Below are 16,117 nucleotides of genomic sequence, written 5' to 3' on the forward strand. Positions count from 1 at the left end.
AGAGGTGCTGTGGCTTAGCTGGTTGAAAGCGCCTGTCTTGTAAACAGGAGATCCTGGGTTCAACTCCCAGCAGCACCTCACTGTGTTTGTTTCATACAACTGGCCCATTTTTTACTTTCACCAATGTTGTGGATTCAAACGTATAGCGTCACAAAGGTCCCAGACGAGAATGCCTCTGGAAGCAACATGCTAAAGCCTGGATAGCTCAGGCGTTGGAGCATGGCACTCTTTGTTTGTGGACTATACACCCAGCAAATTTGAAACATTCATTTGAAACTGTATCTGGACAAAATGTCAGCCTTCTGGACACAGGCCAAGCGTTTGAAACGATGACGGTCACAAAGGTCCCCGACGAGAATGCCTCTGGTTGCGTAGCAGTAAGCCCGGCTAGCTCAGTCGGTAGAGCATGAGACTTTTAATCTTAGGGTCGTGGGTTCGAGCCCCACGTTGGGTGTGTTTACATTATGGAGGCCTATCCGTCACTCTGAGAGGCTTCAAGTAGTTGAATACACTATTGCATATCCAGAGGTGCTGTGACTTAGCTGGTTGAAAGCGCTTGTCTGGTAAACAGGAGATCCTGGGTTCAACTCCCAGCAGCACCTCTCTGTGTTTATTTTATACAACTGGCACATTTTTTACTGTCACCAATGTTGTGGATTCAAACGTATAGCGTCACAAAGGTCCCAGACGAGAATGCCTCTGGAAGCAACATGCTAAGCCTGGATAGCTCAGGCTTTGGAGCATGCAACTCTTTGTTTGTAGACTATACACCCAGCAAATTTGAAACTGTATCTGGACAAAATGTCAGCCTTCTGGACACAGGCCAAGCGTTTGAAACGATGACGGTCACAAAGGTCCCCGACGAGAATGCCTCTGGTTGCGTAGCAGTAAGCCCGGCTAGCTCAGTCGGTAGAGCATGAGACTCTTAATCTCAGGGTCGTGGGTTCGAGCCCCACGTTGGGCGTGTTTACATTATGGAGGCCTATCCGTCACTCTGAGAGGCTTCAAGTAGTTGAATCAACTATTGCAGATCCAGAGGTGCTGTGGCTTAGCTGGTTGAAACCGCCTGTCTTGTAAACAGGAGATCCTGGGTTCAACTCCCAGCAGCACCTCACTGTGTTTGTTTCATACAACTGGCCCATTTTTAACTTTCACCAATGTTGTGGATTCAAACGTATAGCGTCACAAAGGTCCCAGACGAGAATGCCTCTGGAAGCAACATGCTAAAGCCTGGATAGCTCAGGCGTTGGAGCATGGCACTCTTTGTTTGTAGACTATACACCCAGCAAATTTGAAACATTCATTTGAAACTGTATCTGGACAAAATGTCAGCCTTCTGGACACAGGCCAAGCGTTTGAAACGATGACGGTCACAAAGGTCCCCGACGAGAATGCCTCTGGTTGCATAACAGTAAGCCCGGCTAGCTCAGTCGGTAGAGCATGAGACTCTTAATCTCAGGGTCGTGGGTTCGAGCCCCATGTTGGGCGTGTTTACATTATGGAGGCCTATCCGTCACTCTGAGAGGCTTCAAGTAGTTGAATCAACTATTTCAATCCAGAGGTGCTGTGGCTTAGCTGGTTGAAAGCGCCTGTCTTGTAAACAGGAAATCCTGGGTTCAACTCCCAGCAGCACCTCCCTGTGTTTGTTTTATAAAACTGGCACATTTTTTACTTTCACCAATGTTGTGGATTCGAACGTATACCGTCACAAAGGTCCCCGACGAGAATGCCTCTGGAAGCAACATGCTAAGCCTGGATAGCTCAGGCTTTGGAGCATGCAACTCTTTGTTTGTAGACTATACACCCAGCAAATTTGAAACATTCATTTGAAACTGTATCTGGACAAAATGTCAGCCTTCTGGACACAGGCCAAGCGTTTGAAACGATGACGGTCACAAAGGTCCCCGACGAGAATGCCTCTGGTTGCGTAGCAGTAAGCCCGACTAGCTCAGTCGGTAGAGCATGAGACTCTTAATCTCAGGGTCGTGGGTTCGAGCCCCAAGTTGGGCGTGTTTACATTAAGGAGGCCTATCCGTCACTCTGAGAGGCTTCAAGTAGTTGAATCAACTATTGCAGATCCAGAGGTGCTGTGGCTTAGCTGGTTGAAAGCGCCTGTCGTGTAAACAGGAGATCCTGGGTTCAACTCCCAGCAGCACCTCACTGTGTTTGTTTATAAAACTGGCCCATTTTTAACTTTCACCAATGTTGTGGATTCAAACGTATAGCGTCACAAAGGTCCCAGACGAGAATGCCTCTGGAAGCAACATGCTAAAGCCTGGATAGCTCAGGCGTTGGAGCATGGCACTCTTTGTTTGTGGACTATACACCCAGCAAATTTGAAACATTCATTTGAAACTGTATCTGGACAAAATGTCAGCCTTCTGGACACAGGCCAAGGGTTTGAAACGATGACGGTCACAAAGGTCCCCGACGAGAATGCCTCTGGTTGCGTAGCAGTAAGCCAGGCTAGCTCAGTTGGTAGAGCATGAGACTCTTAATCTCAGGGTCGTGGGTTCGAGCCCCACGTTGGGCGTGTTTACATTATGGAGGCCTATCCGTCACTCTGAGAGGCTTCAAGTAGTTGAATCAACTATTGCAGATCCAGAGGTGCTGTGGCTTAGCTGGTTGAAAGCGCCTGTCTTGTAAACAGGAGATCCTGGGTTCAACTCCCAGCAGCACCTCACTGTGTTTGTTTCATACAACTGGCCCATTTTTTACTTTCACCAATGTTGTGGATTCAAACGTATAGCGTCACAAGGGTCCCAGACGAGAATGCCTCTGGAAGCAACATGCTAAGCCTGGATAGCTCAGGCGTTGGAGCATGGCACTCTTTGTTTGTAGACTATACACCCAGCAAATTTGAAACATTCATTTGAAACTGTATCTGGACAAAATGTCAGCCTTCTGGACACAGGCCAAGCGTTTGAAACGATGACGGTCACAAAGGTCCCCGACGAGAATGCCTCTGGTTGCATAACAGTAAGCCCGGCTAGCTCAGTCGGTAGAGCATGAGACTCTTAATCTCAGGGTCGTGGGTTCGAGCCCCATGTTGGGCTCGTTTACATTATGGAGGCCTATCCGTCACTCTGAGAGGCTTCAAGTAGTTGAATCAACTATTTCAATCCAGAGGTGCTGTGGCTTAGCTGGTTGAAAGCGCCTGTCTTGTAAACAGGAGATCCTGGGTTCAACTCCCAGCAGCACCTCACTGTGTTTGTTTCATACAACTGGCCCATTTTTTACTTTCACCAATGTTGTGGATTCAAACGTATAGCGTCACAAAGGTCCCAGACGAGAATGCCTCTGGAAGCAACATGCTAAAGCCTGGATAGCTCAGGCGTTGGAGCATGGCACTCTTTGTTTGTGGACTATACACCCAGCAAATTTGAAACATTCATTTGAAACTGTATCTGGACAAAATGTCAGCCTTCTGGACACAGGCCAAGCGTTTGAAACGATGACGGTCACAAAGGTCCCCGACGAGAATGCCTCTGGTTGCGTAGCAGTAAGCCCGGCTAGCTCAGTCGGTAGAGCATGAGACTTTTAATCTTAGGGTCGTGGGTTCGAGCCCCACGTTGTGTGTGTTTACATTATGGAGGCCTATCCATCACTCTGAGAGGCTTCAAGTAGTTGAATCAACTATTGCAGATCCAAAGGTCCTGTGGCTTAGCTGGTTGAAAGCGCCTGTCGTGTAAACAGGAGATCGTGGGTTCAACTCCCAGCAGCACCTCACTGTGTTTGTTTCATACAACTGGACCATTTTTAACTTTCACCAATGTTGTGGATTCAAACGTATAGCGTCACAAAGGTCCCAGACGAGAATGCCTCTGGAAGCAACATGCTAAAGCCTGGATAGCTCAGGCGTTGGAGCATGGCACTCTTTGTTTGTGGACTATACACCCAGCAAATTTGAAACATTCATTTGAAACTGTATCTGGACAAAATGTCAGCCTTCTGGACACAGGCCAAGCGTTTGAAACGATGACGGTCACAAAGGTCCCCGACGAGAATGCCTCTGGTTGCGTAGCAGTAAGCCAGGCTAGCTCAGTTGGTAGAGCATGAGACTCTTAATCTCAGGGTCGTGGGTTCGAGCCCCACGTTGGGCGTGTTTACATTTTGGAGGCCTATCCGTCACTCTGAGAGGCTTCAAGTAGTTGAATCAACTATTGCAGATCCAGAGGTGCTGTGGCTTAGCTGGTTGAAAGCGCCTGTCTTGTAAACAGGAGATCCTGGGTTCAACTCCCAGCAGCACCTCACTGTGTTTGTTTCATACAACTGGCCCATTTTTAACTTTCACCAATGTTGTGGATTCAAACGTATAGCGTCACAAAGGTCCCAGACGAGAATGCCTCTGGAAGCAACATGCTAAAGCCTGGATAGCTCAGGCGTTGGAGCATGGCACTCTTTGTTTGTAGACTATACACCCAGCGAATTTGAAACTGTATCTGGACAAAATGTCAGCCTTCTGGACACAGGCCAAGCGTTTGAAACGATGACGGTCACAAAGGTCCCCGACGAGAATGCCTCTGGTTGCATAACAGTAAGCCCGGCTAGCTCAGTCGGTAGAGCATGAGACTCTTAATCTCAGGGTCGTGGGTTCGAGCCCCATGTTGGGCGTGTTTACATTATGGAGGCCTATCCGTCACTCTGAGAGGCTTCAAGTAGTTGAATCAACTATTTCAATCCAGAGGTGCTGTGGCTTAGCTGGTTGAAAGCGCCTGTCTTGTAAACAGGAAATCCTGGGTTCAACTCCCAGCAGCACCTCCCTGTGTTTGTTTTATAAAACTGGCACATTTTTTACTTTCACCAATGTTGTGGATTCAAACGTATACCGTCACAAAGGTCCCCGACGAGAATGCGTCTGGAAGCAACATGCTAAGCCTGGATAGCTCAGGCTTTGGAGCATGCAACTCTTTGTTTGTAGACTATACACCCAGCAAATTTGAAACATTCATTTGAAACTGTATCTGGACAAATTGTCAGCCTTCTGGACACAGGCCAAGCGTTTGAAACGATGACGGTCACAAAGGTCCCCGACGAGAATGCCTCTGGTTGAGTAGCAGTAAGCCCGGCTAGCTCAGTCGGTAGAGCATGAGACTCTTAATCTCAGGGTCGTGGGTTCGAGCCCCACGTTGGGCGTGTTTACATCATGGAGGCCTATCCATCACTCTGAGAGGCTTCAAGTAGTTGAATCAACTATTGCAGCTCTAGAGGTGCTGTGGCTTAGCTGGTTGAAAGCGCCTGTCTTGTAAACAAGAGATCCTGGGTTCAACTCCCAGCAGCACCTCCCTGTGTTTGTTTCATACAACTGGCCCATTTTTTACTTTCACCAATGTTGTGGATTCAAACGTATAGCGTCACAAAGGTCCCAGACGAGAATGCCTCTGGAAGCAACATGCTAAAACCTGGATAGCTCAGGCGTTGGAGAATGGCACTCTTTGTTTGTAGACTATACACCCAGCAAATTTGAAACATTCATTTGAAACTGTATCTGGACAAAATGTCAGCCTTCTGGACACAGGCCAAGCGTTTGAAACGATGACGGTCACAAAGGTCCCCGACGAGAATGCCTCTGGTTGCGTAGCAGTAAGCCCGGCTAGCTCAGTCGGTAGAGCATGAGACTCTTAATCTCAGGGTCGTGGGTTCGAGCCCCATGTTGGGCGTGTTTACATTATGGAGGCCTATCCGTCACTCTGAGAGGCTTCAAGTAGTTGAATCAACTATTGCAGATCCAGAGGTGCTGTGGCTTAGCTGGTTGAAAGCGCCTGTCTTGTAAACAGGAGATCCTGGGTTCAACTCCCAGCAGCACCTCACTGTGTTTGTTTCATACAACTGGCCCATTTTTAACTTTCACCAATGTTGTGGATTCAAACGTATAGCGTCACAAAGGTCCCAGACGAGAATGCCTCTGGAAGCAACATGCTAAAGCCTGGATAGCTCAGGCGTTGGAGCATGGCACTCTTTGTTTGTAGACTATACACCCAGCGAATTTGAAACTGTATCTGGACAAAATGTCAGCCTTCTGGACACAGGCCAAGCGTTTGAAACGATGACGGTCACAAAGGTCCCCGACGAGAATGCCTCTGGTTGCATAACAGTAAGCCCGGCTAGCTCAGTCGGTAGAGCATGAGACTCTTAATCTCAGGGTCGTGGGTTCGAGCCCCATGTTGGGCGTGTTTACATTATGGAGGCCTATCCGTCACTCTGAGAGGCTTCAAGTAGTTGAATCAACTATTGCAGATCCAGAGGTGCTGTGGCTTAGCTGGTTGAAAGCGCCTGTCTTGTAAACAGGAGATCCTGGGTTCAACTCCCAGCAGCACCTCCCTGTGTTAGTTTTATAAAACTGGCACATTTTTAACTTTCACCAATGTTGTGGATTCAAACGTATACCGTCACAAAGGTCCCCGACGAGAATGCCTCTGGAAGCAACATGCTAAGCCTGGATAGCTCAGGCGTTGGAGCATGCCACTCTTTGTTTGTAGACTATACACCCAGCAAATTTGAAACATTCATTTGAAACTGTATCTGGACAAAATGTCAGCCTTCTGGACACAGGCCAAGCGTTTGAAACGATGACGGTCACAAAGGTATCCGACGAGAATGCCTCTGGTTGCGTAGCAGTAAGCCCGGCTAGCTCAGTCGGTAGAGCATGAGACTTTTAATCTTAGGGTCGTGGGTTCGAGCCCCACGTTGGGTGTGTTTACATTATGGAGGCCTATCCATCACTCTGAGAGGCTTCAAGTAGTTGAATCAACTATTGCAGCTCTAGAGGTGCTGTGGCTTAGCTGGTTGAAAGCGCCTGTCTTGTAAACAAGAGATCCTGGGTTCAACTCCCAGCAGCACCTCCCTGTGTTTGTTTTATAAAACTGGCACATTTTTTACTTTCACCAATGTTGTGGATTCAAACGTATAGCGTCACAAAGGTCCCAGACGAGAATGCCTCTGGAAGCAACATGCTAAGCCTGGATAGCTCAGGCTTTGGAGCATGCAACTCTTTGTTTGTAGACTATACACTCAGCGAATTTGAAACTGTATCTGGACAAAATGTCAGCCTTCTGGACACAGGCCAAGCGTTTGAAACGATGACGGTCACAAAGGTCCCCGACGAGAATGCCTCTGGTTGCGTAGCAGTAAGCCCGGCTAGCTCAGTCGGTAGAGCATGAGACTCTTAATCTCAGGGTCGTGGGTTCGAGCCCAATGTTGGGCGTGTTTACATCATGGAGGCATATCCGTCACTCTGAGAGGCTTCAAGTAGTTGAATCAACTATTGCATATCCAGAGGTGCTGTGACTTAGCTGGTTGAAAGCGCTTGTCTGGTAAACAGGAGATCCTGGGTTCAACTCCCAGCAGCACCTCCCTGTGTTTATTTTATACAACTGGCACATTTTTTACTGTCACCAATGTTGTGGATTCAAACGTATAGCGTCACAAACGTCCCAGACGAGAATGCCTCTGGAAGCAACATGCTAAAGCTTGGATAGCTCAGGCTTTGGAGCAAGCAACTCTTTGTTTGTAGACTATACACCCAGCAAATTTGAAACTGTATCTGGACAAAATGTCAGCCTTCTGGACACAGGCCAAGCGTTTGAAACGATGACGGTCACAAAGGTCCCCGACGAGAATGCCTCTGGTTGCGTAGCAGTAAGCCTGGCTAGCTCAGTCGGTAGAGCATGAGACTCTTAATCTCAGGGTCGTGGGTTCGAGCCCCTCGTTGGGCGTGTTTACATCATGGAGGCCTATCCGTCACTCTGAGAGGCTTCAAGTAGTTGAATCAACTATTGCAGATCCAGAGGTGCTGTGGCTTAGCTGGTTGAAAGCGCCTGTCTTGTAAACAGGAGATCCTGGGTTCAACTCCCAGCAGCACCTCACTGTGTTTGTTTCATACAACTGGCCCATTTTTTACTTTCACCAATGTTGTGGATTCAAACGTATAGCGTCACAAAGGTCCCAGACGAGAATGCCTCTGGAAGCAACATGCTAAAACCTGGATAGCTCAGGCGTTGGAGAATGGCACTCTTTGTTTGTAGACTATACACCCAGCAAATTTGAAACATTCATTTGAAACTGTATCTGGACAAAATGTCAGCCTTCTGGACACAGGCCAAGCGTTTGAAACGATGACGGTCACAAAGGTCCCCGACGAGAATGCCTCTGGTTGCGTAGCAGTAAGCCCGGCTAGCTCAGTCGGTAGAGCATGAGACTCTTAATCTCAGGGTCGTGGGTTCGAGCCCCATGTTGGGCGTGTTTACATTATGGAGGCATATCCGTCACTCTGAGAGGCTTCAAGTAGTTGAATCAACTATTGCATATCCAGAGGTGCTGTGACTTAGCTGGTTGAAAGTGCTTGTCTGGTAAACAGGAGATCTTGGGTTCAACTCCCAGCAGCACCTCCCTGTGTTTATTTTATACAACTGGCACATTTTTTACTGTCACCAATGTTGTGGATTCAAACGTATAGCGTCACAAACGTCCCAGACGAGAATGCCTCTGGAAGCAACATGCTAAGCCTGGATAGCTCAGGCGTTGGAGCATGCCACTCTTTGTTTGTAGACTATACACCCAGCAAATTTGAAACATTCATTTGAAACTGTATCTGGACAAAATGTCAGCCTTCTGGACACAGGTCAAGCGTTTGAAAGATGGCGGTCACAAAGGTCCCCGACGAGAATGCCTCTGGTTGCGTAGCAGTAAGCCTGGCTAGCTCAGTCGGTAGAGAATGAGACTCTTAATCTCAGGGTCGTGGGTTCGAGCCCCACGTTGGGCGTGATTACATTATGGAGGCCTATCCGTCACTCTGAGAGGCTTCAAGTACTTGAATCAACTATTGCAGATCCAGAGGTGCTGTGGCTTAGCTGGTTGAAAGCACCTGTCTTGTAAACAAGAGATCCTGGGTTCAACTCCCAGTAGCACCTCCCTGTGTTTGTTTTATAAAACTGGCACATTTTTTACTTTCACCAATGTTGTGGATTCAAACGTATACCGTCACAAAGGTCCCCGACGAGAATGCCTCTGGAAGCAACATGCTAAGCCTGGATAGCTCAGGCGTTGGAGCATGCCACTCTTTGTTTGTAGACTATACACCCAGCGAATTTGAAACTGTATCTGGACAAAATGTCAGCCTTCTGGACACAGGCCAACCGTTTGAAACGATGACGTTCACAAAGGTCCCCGACGAGAATGCCTCTGGAAGCAACATGCTAAAGCCTGGATAGCTCAGGCGTTGGAGCATGGCACTCTTTGTTTGTAGACTATACACCCAGCAAATTTGAAACATTCATTTGAAACTGTATCTGGACAAAATGTCAGCCTTCTGGACACAGGCCAAGCGTTTGAAACGATGACGGTCACAAAGGTCCCCGACGAGAATGCCTCTGGTTGCGTAGCAGTAAGCCCGGCTAGCTCAGTCGGTAGAGCATGAGACTCTTAATCTCAGGGTCGTGGGTTCGAGCCCCATGTTGGGCGTGTTTACATTATGGAGGCCTATCCGTCACTCTGAGAGGCTTCAAGTAGTTGAATCAACTATTACAGATCCAGAGGTGCTGTGGCTTAGCTGGTTGAAAGCGCCTGTCTTGTAAACAGGAGATCCTGGGTTCAACTCCCAGCAGCACCTCCCTGTGTTAGTTTTATAAAACTGGCACATTTTTAACTTTCACCAATGTTGTGGATTCAAACGTATACCGTCACAAAGGTCCCCGACGAGAATGCCTCTGGAAGCAACATGCTAAGCCTGGATAGCTCAGGCGTTGGAGCATGCCACTCTTTGTTTGTAGACTATACACCCAGCAAATTTGAAACATTCATTTGAAACTGTATCTGGACAAAATGTCAGCCTTCTGGACACAGGTCAAGCGTTTGAAAGATGGCGGTCACAAAGGTCCCCGACGAGAATGCCTCTGGTTGCGTAGCAGTAAGCCTGGCTAGCTCAGTCGGTAGAGAATGAGACTCTTAATCTCAGGGTCGTGGGTTCGAGCCCCACGTTGGGCGTGATTACATTATGGAGGCCTATCCGTCACTCTGAGAGGCTTCAAGTACTTGAATCAACTATTGCAGATCCAGAGGTGCTGTGGCTTAGCTGGTTGAAAGCACCTGTCTTGTAAACAAGAGATCCTGGGTTCAACTCCCAGTAGCACCTCCCTGTGTTTGTTTTATGAAAATGGCACATTTTTTACTTACACCAATGTTGTGGATTCAAACGTATACCGTCACAAAGGTCCCCGACGAGAATGCCTCTGGAAGCAACATGCTAAGCCTGGATAGCTCAGGCGTTGGAGCATGCCACTCTTTGTTTGTAGACTATACACCCAGCGAATTTGAAACTGTATCTGGACAAAATGTCAGCCTTCTGGACACAGGCCAACCGTTTGAAACGATGACGTTCACAAAGGTCCCCGACGAGAATGCCTCTGGAAGCAACATGCTAAAGCCTGGATAGCTCAGGCGTTGGAGCATGGCACTCTTTGTTTGTAGACTATACACCCAGCAAATTTGAAACATTCATTTGAAACTGTATCTGGACAAAATGTCAGCCTTCTGGACACAGGCCAAGCGTTTGAAACGATGACCGTCACAAAGGTCCCCGACGAGAATGCCTCTGGTTGCGTAGCAGTAAGCCCGGCTAGCTCAGTCGGTAGAGCATGAGACTCTTAATCTCAGGGTCGTGGGTTCGAGCCCCACGTTGGGCGTGTTTACATTATGGAGGCCTATCCGTCACTCTGAGAGGCTTCAAGTAGTTGAATCAACTATTGCAGATCCAGAGGTGCTGTGGCTTAGCTGGGTGAAAGCGCCTGTCTTGTAAACAGGAGATCCTGGGTTCAACTCCCAGCAGCACCTCCCTGTGTTTGTTTATAAAACTGGCCCATTTTTAACTTTCACCAATGTTGTGGATTCAAACGTATAGCGTCACAAAGGTCCCAGACGAGAATGCCTCTAGAAGCAACATGCTAAGCCTGGATAGCTTAGGCTTTGGAGCATGGCACTCTTTGTTTGTAGACTATACACCCAGCGAATTTGAAACTGTATCTGGACAAAATGTCAGCCTTCTGGACACAAGCCAAGTGTTTTTAAACGATGACGGTCACAAAGGTCCCCGACGAGAATGCCTCTGGTTGCATAACAGTAAGCCCGGCTAGCTCAGTCGGTAGAGCATGAGACTCTTAATCTCAGGGTCGTGGGTTCGAGCCCCATGTTGGGCGTGTTTACATTATGGAGGCCTATCCGTCACTCTGAGAGGCTTCAAGTAGTTGAATCAACTATTTCAATCCAGAGGTGCTGTGGCTTAGCTGGTTGAAAGCGCCTGTCTTGTAAACAGGAAATCCTGGGTTCAACTCCCAGCAGCACCTCCCTGTGTTTGTTTTATAAAACTGGCACATTTTTTACTTTCACCAATGTTGTGGATTCAAACGTATACCGTCACAAAGGTCCCCGACGAGAATGCCTCTGGAAGCAACATGCTAAAGCCTGGATCGCTCAGGCGTTGGAGCATGGCACTCTTTGTTTGTAGACTATACACCTAGCAAATTTGAAACATTCATTTGAAACTGTATCTGGACAAAATGTCAGCCTTCTGGACACAGGCCAAGCGTTTGAAACGATGACGGTCACAAAGGTCCCCGACGAGAATGCCTCTGGTTGCGTAGCAGTAAGCCCGGCTAGCTCAGTCGGTAGAGCATGAGACTCTTAATCTCAGGGTCGTGGGTTCGAGCCCCATGTTGGGCGTGTTTACATTATGGAGGCCTATCCGTCACTCTGAGAGGCTTCAAGTAGTTGAATCAACTATTGCAGATCCAGAGGTGCTGTGGCTTAGCTGGTTGAAAGCGCCTGTCTTGTAAACAGGAGATCCTGGGTTCACCTCCCTGTGTTTGTTTTATAAAACTGGCACATTTTAACTTTCACCAATGTTGTGGATTCAAACGTATAGCGTCACAAAGGTCCCAGACGAGAATGCCTCTGGAAGCAACATGCTAAAGCCTAGATAGCTCAGGCGTTGGAGCATGCAACTCTTTGTTTGTAGACTATACAGCCAGCAAATTTGAAACATTCATTTGAAACTGTATCTGGACAAAATGTCAGCCTTCTGGACACAGGCCAAGCGTTTGAAACGATGACGTTCACAAAGGTCCCCGACGAGAATGCCTCTGGTTGCGTAGCAGTAAGCCCGGCTAGCTCAGTCGGTAGAACATGAGACTCTTAATCTCAGGGTCGTGGATTCGAGCCCCAAGTTGGGCGTGTTTACATTATGGAGGCCTCACTCTGAGAGGCTTCAAGTAGTTGAATCAACTATTGCAGATCCAGAGGTGCTGTGGCTTAGCTGGTTGAAAGCGCTTGTCTTGTAAACAGGAGATCCTGGGTTCAACTCCCAGCAGCACCTCCTTGTGTTTGTTTTATAAAACTGGCACAATTTTTACTTTCACCAATGTTGTGGATTCAAACGTATACCGTCACAAAGGTCCCCGACGAGAATGCCTCTGGAAGCAACATGCTAAGCCTGGATAGCTCAGGCCGTGGAGCATGCAACTCTTTGTTTGTAGACTATACACCCAGCAAATTTGAAACTGTATCTGGACAAAATGTCAGCCTTCTGGACACAGGCCAAGCGTTTGAAACAATGACGGTCACAAAGGTCCCCGACGAGAATGCCTCTGATTGCGTAGCAGTAAGCCCACTCTGAGAGGCTTCAAGTAGTTGAATCAACTATTGCAGATCCAGAGGTGCTGTGGCTTAGCTGGCTGAAAGCACCTGTCTTGTAAACAGGAGATCCTGGGTTCACCTCCCTGTGTTTGTTTTATAAAACTGGCACATTTTTAACTTTCACCAATGTTGTGGATTCAAACGTATAGCGTCACAAAGGTCCCAGACGAGAATGCCTCTGGAAGCAACATGCTAAAGCCTAGATAGCTCAGGCGTTGGAGCATGCAACTCTTTGTTTGTAGACTATACACCCAGCAAATTTGAAACATTCATTTGAAACTGTATCTGGACAAAATGTCAGCCTTCTGGACACAGGCCAAGCGTTTGAAACGATGACGGTCACAAAGGTCCCCGACGAGAATGCCTCTGGTTGCGTAGCAGTAAGCCCGGCTAGCTCAGTCGGTAGAGCATGAGACTCTTAATCTCAGGGTTGTCGTTTCAAGCCCCACGTTGGGCGTGTTTATATTATGGAGGCCTATCCGTCACTCTGAGAGGCTTCAAGTAGTTGAATCAACTATTGCAGATCCAGAGGTGCTGTGGCTTAGCTGGGTGAAAGCGCCTGTCTTGTAAACAGGAGATCCTGGGTTCAACTCCCAGCAGCACCTCCCTGTGTTTGTTTATAAAACTGGCCCATTTTTAACTTTCACCAATGTTGTGGATTCAAACGTATAGCGTCACAAAGGTCCCAGACGAGAATGCCTCTAGAAGCAACATGCTAAGCCTGGATAGCTTAGGCTTTGGAGCATGGCACTCTTTGTTTGTAGACTATACACCCAGCGAATTTGAAACTGTATCTGGACAAAATGTCAGCCTTCTGGACACAAGCCAAGTGTTTTTAAACGATGACGGTCACAAAGGTCCCCGACGAGAATGCCTCTGGTTGCATAACAGTAAGCCCGGCTGGCGCTACCTGGGGCAGGATCGGCTACCTAAACTCCAATCTCACCATCCAATCAGGATACTAACTGTCCAATGTGGATTGGATTTAGGCCAATCACGTCTTTGAGTGAGAATGGATACAGCCAATCACAGCGCTTCTTTCCATTGTGAGTCCGTTGAAAAACTTTCTGTCAGAAGTCTGTTGGCTGTCACTGTATAAGCATACTGTTTACTGTCAGTACAAACGAACAAGAAAGCATCAAAGTAAGTGAACATTAATTTTATTTTCTACTTAAATAGGAATAGATTGTATTACATCCGTCAGGAAAAGTCACGTTAACATGTTGTTGTCCAGTGTCATGTCAAACTTTAGTCACCTTAGCTAATATTAGCAATCGCTACTGTACTACAGTAACGCTAATTTCTAATGTAATCGTGAGAGGAAACAGGCAGGATATATTCGCAGTAATTCAAGTAAGTGTTATTATAACGTTAGTTGTATTGGTTACTTCATCATTTAACTAGTTAACGTGCTATAGCTCTACGTTTATTACGTCTGACAAGCGGAGGTACAGTAGGTAGCTAGCTACAGTACAGACAGTGCAGTACAGTAACCAACATTCAGTATTAACTTGTCGACATTGCGGGGTCTGCTTACAGTACCTAGTCTAAACTTCTACGGTTTTAGTGTCAATATTAACTAGTCCTTTACTGTAGCTACTTACATTCATTTAAAGTGGGTCTACCTCCAAAGAATAATGGAATTTATAATGATCCTACCTGAAGCTTTGGTAAGAATGACATGTCAATCATTGTAGATACAGTAAGCTGTTAAAAACTAAACACAAACCGTTAGCAGTCTAGTTTGCTTATGTTACTGTACTTATGAGTATGCACAAGTTGGTTCAGCACACCATGCTTCCATACATAGTTGTAACTATGGTTATTAATATGTCTCTGTTATTTTAGATGAGCACCAAGCCTAAGAGCCATAAATCCATGGGAGATGGAGAGTGGATGGCGAGGCTGAGGGCATTTGCTGGCTCAGGGGTTTGGCCTGCTGGAGGAGGCAATAGACCTGCCCCAAGGCAGCGGAAATGGCATGACCTCTATGAAAAGGTAAAGTACTGCAAAATATGTGCTTATTACTTCTTACAGTCATTAGTCTGCAGGTCACTTGATGAAAAAGGGTCAATACAATGGTGCAGATAATATCAGACAATGGACCTAGGCTTTATTTTTACTATGCCCATTACCAAAGCAAACCATACAGTTACTTGCTCATAACATGATACAGAAACACTACTCTGATATTAAACAGTATCTATATAGAATGCTACAAATACAGCTAATAATGTGTGTGACTGTACTATTTTATAGGAGAGCTGCTTGGTGTTGACTACCTGCTGAGTCAGACTGGGCAGTCTCTCAACGTGAACCCCGACTCAGAGGAGACAGAGGGCATGCTGGAGGATGTTCATGAGGGCGAGGAAGAAGAAGATGAGGGCTTCCAGGAAGAACCAAGTCTTGCTGTGTCAAGTCTCCTGGATGACCCAAGCTTCTCTACTCCCACCCTGCCTCCTGCCTCCATGGCTGCTCCCATCCTGCCTCCTGCCTCCATGGCTGCTCCCATCCTGCCTTCTGCCTCCATGGCTGCTCCCATCCTGCCTTCTGCCTCCATGGCTGCTCCCACCCTGCCTCCTGCCTCCATGGCTGCTCCCATCCTGCCTCCTGCCTCCATGGCTGCTCCCATCCTGCCTTCTGCCTCCATGGCTGCTCCCACCCTGCCTCCTGCCTCCATGGCTGCTCCCATCCTGCCTTCTGCCTCCATGGCTGCTCCCACCCTGCCTCCTGCCTCCATGGCTGCTCCCATCCTGCCTCCTGCCTCCATGGCTGCTCCCACCCTGCCTGCTCCCACCCTGCCTCCTGCCTCCATGGCTGCTCCCACCCTGCCTGCTCCCACCCTGCCTCCTGCCTCCATGGCTGCTCCCATCCTGCCTCCTGCCTCCATGGCTGCTCCCTCCCTGCCTGCTGCCTCCATGGCTGCTCCCATCCTGCCTTCTGCCTCCATGGCTGCTCCCACCCTGCCTGCTGCCTCCATGGCTGCTCCCATCCTGCCTTCTGCCTCCATGGCTGCTCCCACCCTGCCTCCTGCCTCCATGGCTGCTCCCATCCTGCCTCCTGCCTCCATGGCTGCTCCCATCCTGCCTTCTGCCTCCATGGCTGCTCCCACCCTGCCTCCTGCCTCCATGGCTGCTCCCATCCTGCCTTCTGCCTCCATGGCTGCTCCCACCCTGCCTCCTGCCTCCATGGCTGCTCCCATCCTGCCTCCTGCCTCCATGGCTGCTCCCACCCTGCCTGCTCCCACCCTGCCTCCTGCCTCCATGGCTGCTCCCACCCTGCCTGCTCCCACCCTGCCTCCTGCCTCCATGGCTGCTCCCATCCTGCCTCCTGCCTCCATGGCTGCTCCCTCCCTGCCTGCTGCCTCCATGGCTGCTCCCATCCTGCCTCCTGCCTCCATGGCTGCTCCCACCCTGCCTCCTGCCTCCATGGC

The 16,117-nt window shown here is 48.4% G+C and overlaps 1 long non-coding RNA gene and 46 other non-coding genes across 47 annotated transcripts; all 47 read left to right on the forward strand.

Moving 5' to 3' along the window:
* Positions 1–3: 3 nt before the first annotated feature.
* trnat-ugu (transfer RNA threonine (anticodon UGU)) lies at positions 4–78 on the forward strand. Its single transcript has one exon. It is a non-coding gene; the product is annotated as a tRNA-Thr (tRNA).
* Positions 79–381: 303 nt separating this feature from the next.
* Positions 382–454, forward strand: trnak-uuu (transfer RNA lysine (anticodon UUU)). The gene has a single exon. It is a non-coding gene; the product is annotated as a tRNA-Lys (tRNA).
* A 73-nt stretch (positions 455–527) lies between these two features.
* On the forward strand, positions 528–602 carry trnat-ggu (transfer RNA threonine (anticodon GGU)). The gene has a single exon. It is a non-coding gene; the product is annotated as a tRNA-Thr (tRNA).
* A 289-nt stretch (positions 603–891) lies between these two features.
* On the forward strand, positions 892–964 carry trnak-cuu (transfer RNA lysine (anticodon CUU)). The gene has a single exon. It is a non-coding gene; the product is annotated as a tRNA-Lys (tRNA).
* Positions 965–1,037: 73 nt separating this feature from the next.
* Positions 1,038–1,112, forward strand: trnat-ugu (transfer RNA threonine (anticodon UGU)). Its single transcript has one exon. It is a non-coding gene; the product is annotated as a tRNA-Thr (tRNA).
* A 303-nt stretch (positions 1,113–1,415) lies between these two features.
* Positions 1,416–1,488, forward strand: trnak-cuu (transfer RNA lysine (anticodon CUU)). The gene has a single exon. It is a non-coding gene; the product is annotated as a tRNA-Lys (tRNA).
* Positions 1,489–1,560: 72 nt separating this feature from the next.
* Positions 1,561–1,635, forward strand: trnat-ugu (transfer RNA threonine (anticodon UGU)). Its single transcript has one exon. It is a non-coding gene; the product is annotated as a tRNA-Thr (tRNA).
* A 302-nt stretch (positions 1,636–1,937) lies between these two features.
* On the forward strand, positions 1,938–2,010 carry trnak-cuu (transfer RNA lysine (anticodon CUU)). The gene has a single exon. It is a non-coding gene; the product is annotated as a tRNA-Lys (tRNA).
* Positions 2,011–2,083: 73 nt separating this feature from the next.
* trnat-ugu (transfer RNA threonine (anticodon UGU)) lies at positions 2,084–2,158 on the forward strand. Its single transcript has one exon. It is a non-coding gene; the product is annotated as a tRNA-Thr (tRNA).
* Positions 2,159–2,460: 302 nt separating this feature from the next.
* On the forward strand, positions 2,461–2,533 carry trnak-cuu (transfer RNA lysine (anticodon CUU)). Its single transcript has one exon. It is a non-coding gene; the product is annotated as a tRNA-Lys (tRNA).
* Positions 2,534–2,606: 73 nt separating this feature from the next.
* Positions 2,607–2,681, forward strand: trnat-ugu (transfer RNA threonine (anticodon UGU)). The gene has a single exon. It is a non-coding gene; the product is annotated as a tRNA-Thr (tRNA).
* A 302-nt stretch (positions 2,682–2,983) lies between these two features.
* On the forward strand, positions 2,984–3,056 carry trnak-cuu (transfer RNA lysine (anticodon CUU)). The gene has a single exon. It is a non-coding gene; the product is annotated as a tRNA-Lys (tRNA).
* A 72-nt stretch (positions 3,057–3,128) lies between these two features.
* trnat-ugu (transfer RNA threonine (anticodon UGU)) lies at positions 3,129–3,203 on the forward strand. The gene has a single exon. It is a non-coding gene; the product is annotated as a tRNA-Thr (tRNA).
* Positions 3,204–3,506: 303 nt separating this feature from the next.
* Positions 3,507–3,579, forward strand: trnak-uuu (transfer RNA lysine (anticodon UUU)). The gene has a single exon. It is a non-coding gene; the product is annotated as a tRNA-Lys (tRNA).
* A 451-nt stretch (positions 3,580–4,030) lies between these two features.
* Positions 4,031–4,103, forward strand: trnak-cuu (transfer RNA lysine (anticodon CUU)). The gene has a single exon. It is a non-coding gene; the product is annotated as a tRNA-Lys (tRNA).
* A 73-nt stretch (positions 4,104–4,176) lies between these two features.
* Positions 4,177–4,251, forward strand: trnat-ugu (transfer RNA threonine (anticodon UGU)). The gene has a single exon. It is a non-coding gene; the product is annotated as a tRNA-Thr (tRNA).
* A 290-nt stretch (positions 4,252–4,541) lies between these two features.
* On the forward strand, positions 4,542–4,614 carry trnak-cuu (transfer RNA lysine (anticodon CUU)). The gene has a single exon. It is a non-coding gene; the product is annotated as a tRNA-Lys (tRNA).
* A 72-nt stretch (positions 4,615–4,686) lies between these two features.
* Positions 4,687–4,761, forward strand: trnat-ugu (transfer RNA threonine (anticodon UGU)). Its single transcript has one exon. It is a non-coding gene; the product is annotated as a tRNA-Thr (tRNA).
* A 302-nt stretch (positions 4,762–5,063) lies between these two features.
* Positions 5,064–5,136, forward strand: trnak-cuu (transfer RNA lysine (anticodon CUU)). Its single transcript has one exon. It is a non-coding gene; the product is annotated as a tRNA-Lys (tRNA).
* A 73-nt stretch (positions 5,137–5,209) lies between these two features.
* Positions 5,210–5,284, forward strand: trnat-ugu (transfer RNA threonine (anticodon UGU)). The gene has a single exon. It is a non-coding gene; the product is annotated as a tRNA-Thr (tRNA).
* A 303-nt stretch (positions 5,285–5,587) lies between these two features.
* Positions 5,588–5,660, forward strand: trnak-cuu (transfer RNA lysine (anticodon CUU)). Its single transcript has one exon. It is a non-coding gene; the product is annotated as a tRNA-Lys (tRNA).
* Positions 5,661–5,733: 73 nt separating this feature from the next.
* On the forward strand, positions 5,734–5,808 carry trnat-ugu (transfer RNA threonine (anticodon UGU)). Its single transcript has one exon. It is a non-coding gene; the product is annotated as a tRNA-Thr (tRNA).
* A 290-nt stretch (positions 5,809–6,098) lies between these two features.
* Positions 6,099–6,171, forward strand: trnak-cuu (transfer RNA lysine (anticodon CUU)). The gene has a single exon. It is a non-coding gene; the product is annotated as a tRNA-Lys (tRNA).
* Positions 6,172–6,244: 73 nt separating this feature from the next.
* Positions 6,245–6,319, forward strand: trnat-ugu (transfer RNA threonine (anticodon UGU)). The gene has a single exon. It is a non-coding gene; the product is annotated as a tRNA-Thr (tRNA).
* Positions 6,320–6,621: 302 nt separating this feature from the next.
* trnak-uuu (transfer RNA lysine (anticodon UUU)) lies at positions 6,622–6,694 on the forward strand. Its single transcript has one exon. It is a non-coding gene; the product is annotated as a tRNA-Lys (tRNA).
* Positions 6,695–6,767: 73 nt separating this feature from the next.
* Positions 6,768–6,842, forward strand: trnat-ugu (transfer RNA threonine (anticodon UGU)). Its single transcript has one exon. It is a non-coding gene; the product is annotated as a tRNA-Thr (tRNA).
* A 289-nt stretch (positions 6,843–7,131) lies between these two features.
* On the forward strand, positions 7,132–7,204 carry trnak-cuu (transfer RNA lysine (anticodon CUU)). Its single transcript has one exon. It is a non-coding gene; the product is annotated as a tRNA-Lys (tRNA).
* A 73-nt stretch (positions 7,205–7,277) lies between these two features.
* Positions 7,278–7,352, forward strand: trnat-ggu (transfer RNA threonine (anticodon GGU)). The gene has a single exon. It is a non-coding gene; the product is annotated as a tRNA-Thr (tRNA).
* A 290-nt stretch (positions 7,353–7,642) lies between these two features.
* Positions 7,643–7,715, forward strand: trnak-cuu (transfer RNA lysine (anticodon CUU)). The gene has a single exon. It is a non-coding gene; the product is annotated as a tRNA-Lys (tRNA).
* A 73-nt stretch (positions 7,716–7,788) lies between these two features.
* On the forward strand, positions 7,789–7,863 carry trnat-ugu (transfer RNA threonine (anticodon UGU)). The gene has a single exon. It is a non-coding gene; the product is annotated as a tRNA-Thr (tRNA).
* A 303-nt stretch (positions 7,864–8,166) lies between these two features.
* trnak-cuu (transfer RNA lysine (anticodon CUU)) lies at positions 8,167–8,239 on the forward strand. Its single transcript has one exon. It is a non-coding gene; the product is annotated as a tRNA-Lys (tRNA).
* A 73-nt stretch (positions 8,240–8,312) lies between these two features.
* Positions 8,313–8,387, forward strand: trnat-ggu (transfer RNA threonine (anticodon GGU)). The gene has a single exon. It is a non-coding gene; the product is annotated as a tRNA-Thr (tRNA).
* A 301-nt stretch (positions 8,388–8,688) lies between these two features.
* trnak-cuu (transfer RNA lysine (anticodon CUU)) lies at positions 8,689–8,761 on the forward strand. Its single transcript has one exon. It is a non-coding gene; the product is annotated as a tRNA-Lys (tRNA).
* Positions 8,762–8,834: 73 nt separating this feature from the next.
* trnat-ugu (transfer RNA threonine (anticodon UGU)) lies at positions 8,835–8,909 on the forward strand. Its single transcript has one exon. It is a non-coding gene; the product is annotated as a tRNA-Thr (tRNA).
* A 477-nt stretch (positions 8,910–9,386) lies between these two features.
* On the forward strand, positions 9,387–9,459 carry trnak-cuu (transfer RNA lysine (anticodon CUU)). The gene has a single exon. It is a non-coding gene; the product is annotated as a tRNA-Lys (tRNA).
* A 73-nt stretch (positions 9,460–9,532) lies between these two features.
* Positions 9,533–9,607, forward strand: trnat-ugu (transfer RNA threonine (anticodon UGU)). The gene has a single exon. It is a non-coding gene; the product is annotated as a tRNA-Thr (tRNA).
* Positions 9,608–9,908: 301 nt separating this feature from the next.
* trnak-cuu (transfer RNA lysine (anticodon CUU)) lies at positions 9,909–9,981 on the forward strand. Its single transcript has one exon. It is a non-coding gene; the product is annotated as a tRNA-Lys (tRNA).
* A 73-nt stretch (positions 9,982–10,054) lies between these two features.
* On the forward strand, positions 10,055–10,129 carry trnat-ugu (transfer RNA threonine (anticodon UGU)). Its single transcript has one exon. It is a non-coding gene; the product is annotated as a tRNA-Thr (tRNA).
* Positions 10,130–10,606: 477 nt separating this feature from the next.
* Positions 10,607–10,679, forward strand: trnak-cuu (transfer RNA lysine (anticodon CUU)). The gene has a single exon. It is a non-coding gene; the product is annotated as a tRNA-Lys (tRNA).
* A 73-nt stretch (positions 10,680–10,752) lies between these two features.
* On the forward strand, positions 10,753–10,827 carry trnat-ugu (transfer RNA threonine (anticodon UGU)). Its single transcript has one exon. It is a non-coding gene; the product is annotated as a tRNA-Thr (tRNA).
* A 289-nt stretch (positions 10,828–11,116) lies between these two features.
* trnak-cuu (transfer RNA lysine (anticodon CUU)) lies at positions 11,117–11,189 on the forward strand. Its single transcript has one exon. It is a non-coding gene; the product is annotated as a tRNA-Lys (tRNA).
* A 72-nt stretch (positions 11,190–11,261) lies between these two features.
* On the forward strand, positions 11,262–11,336 carry trnat-ugu (transfer RNA threonine (anticodon UGU)). The gene has a single exon. It is a non-coding gene; the product is annotated as a tRNA-Thr (tRNA).
* Positions 11,337–11,639: 303 nt separating this feature from the next.
* Positions 11,640–11,712, forward strand: trnak-cuu (transfer RNA lysine (anticodon CUU)). The gene has a single exon. It is a non-coding gene; the product is annotated as a tRNA-Lys (tRNA).
* Positions 11,713–12,289: 577 nt separating this feature from the next.
* On the forward strand, positions 12,290–12,364 carry trnat-ugu (transfer RNA threonine (anticodon UGU)). The gene has a single exon. It is a non-coding gene; the product is annotated as a tRNA-Thr (tRNA).
* A 704-nt stretch (positions 12,365–13,068) lies between these two features.
* trnak-cuu (transfer RNA lysine (anticodon CUU)) lies at positions 13,069–13,141 on the forward strand. The gene has a single exon. It is a non-coding gene; the product is annotated as a tRNA-Lys (tRNA).
* Positions 13,142–13,214: 73 nt separating this feature from the next.
* trnat-ugu (transfer RNA threonine (anticodon UGU)) lies at positions 13,215–13,289 on the forward strand. Its single transcript has one exon. It is a non-coding gene; the product is annotated as a tRNA-Thr (tRNA).
* Positions 13,290–13,747: 458 nt separating this feature from the next.
* On the forward strand, positions 13,748–15,289 carry LOC134018208 (uncharacterized). Its single transcript, XR_009929896.1, has 3 exons — positions 13,748–13,827; positions 14,533–14,682; positions 14,944–15,289. It is a non-coding gene; the product is annotated as an uncharacterized LOC134018208 (long non-coding RNA).
* The last annotated feature ends 828 nt before the right edge of the window (positions 15,290–16,117 follow it).

The sequence above is a fragment of the Osmerus eperlanus genome, chromosome 4 (assembly GCF_963692335.1).
Source record: "Osmerus eperlanus chromosome 4, fOsmEpe2.1, whole genome shotgun sequence".
Classification (NCBI taxonomy): Eukaryota; Metazoa; Chordata; class Actinopteri; order Osmeriformes; family Osmeridae; genus Osmerus; species Osmerus eperlanus.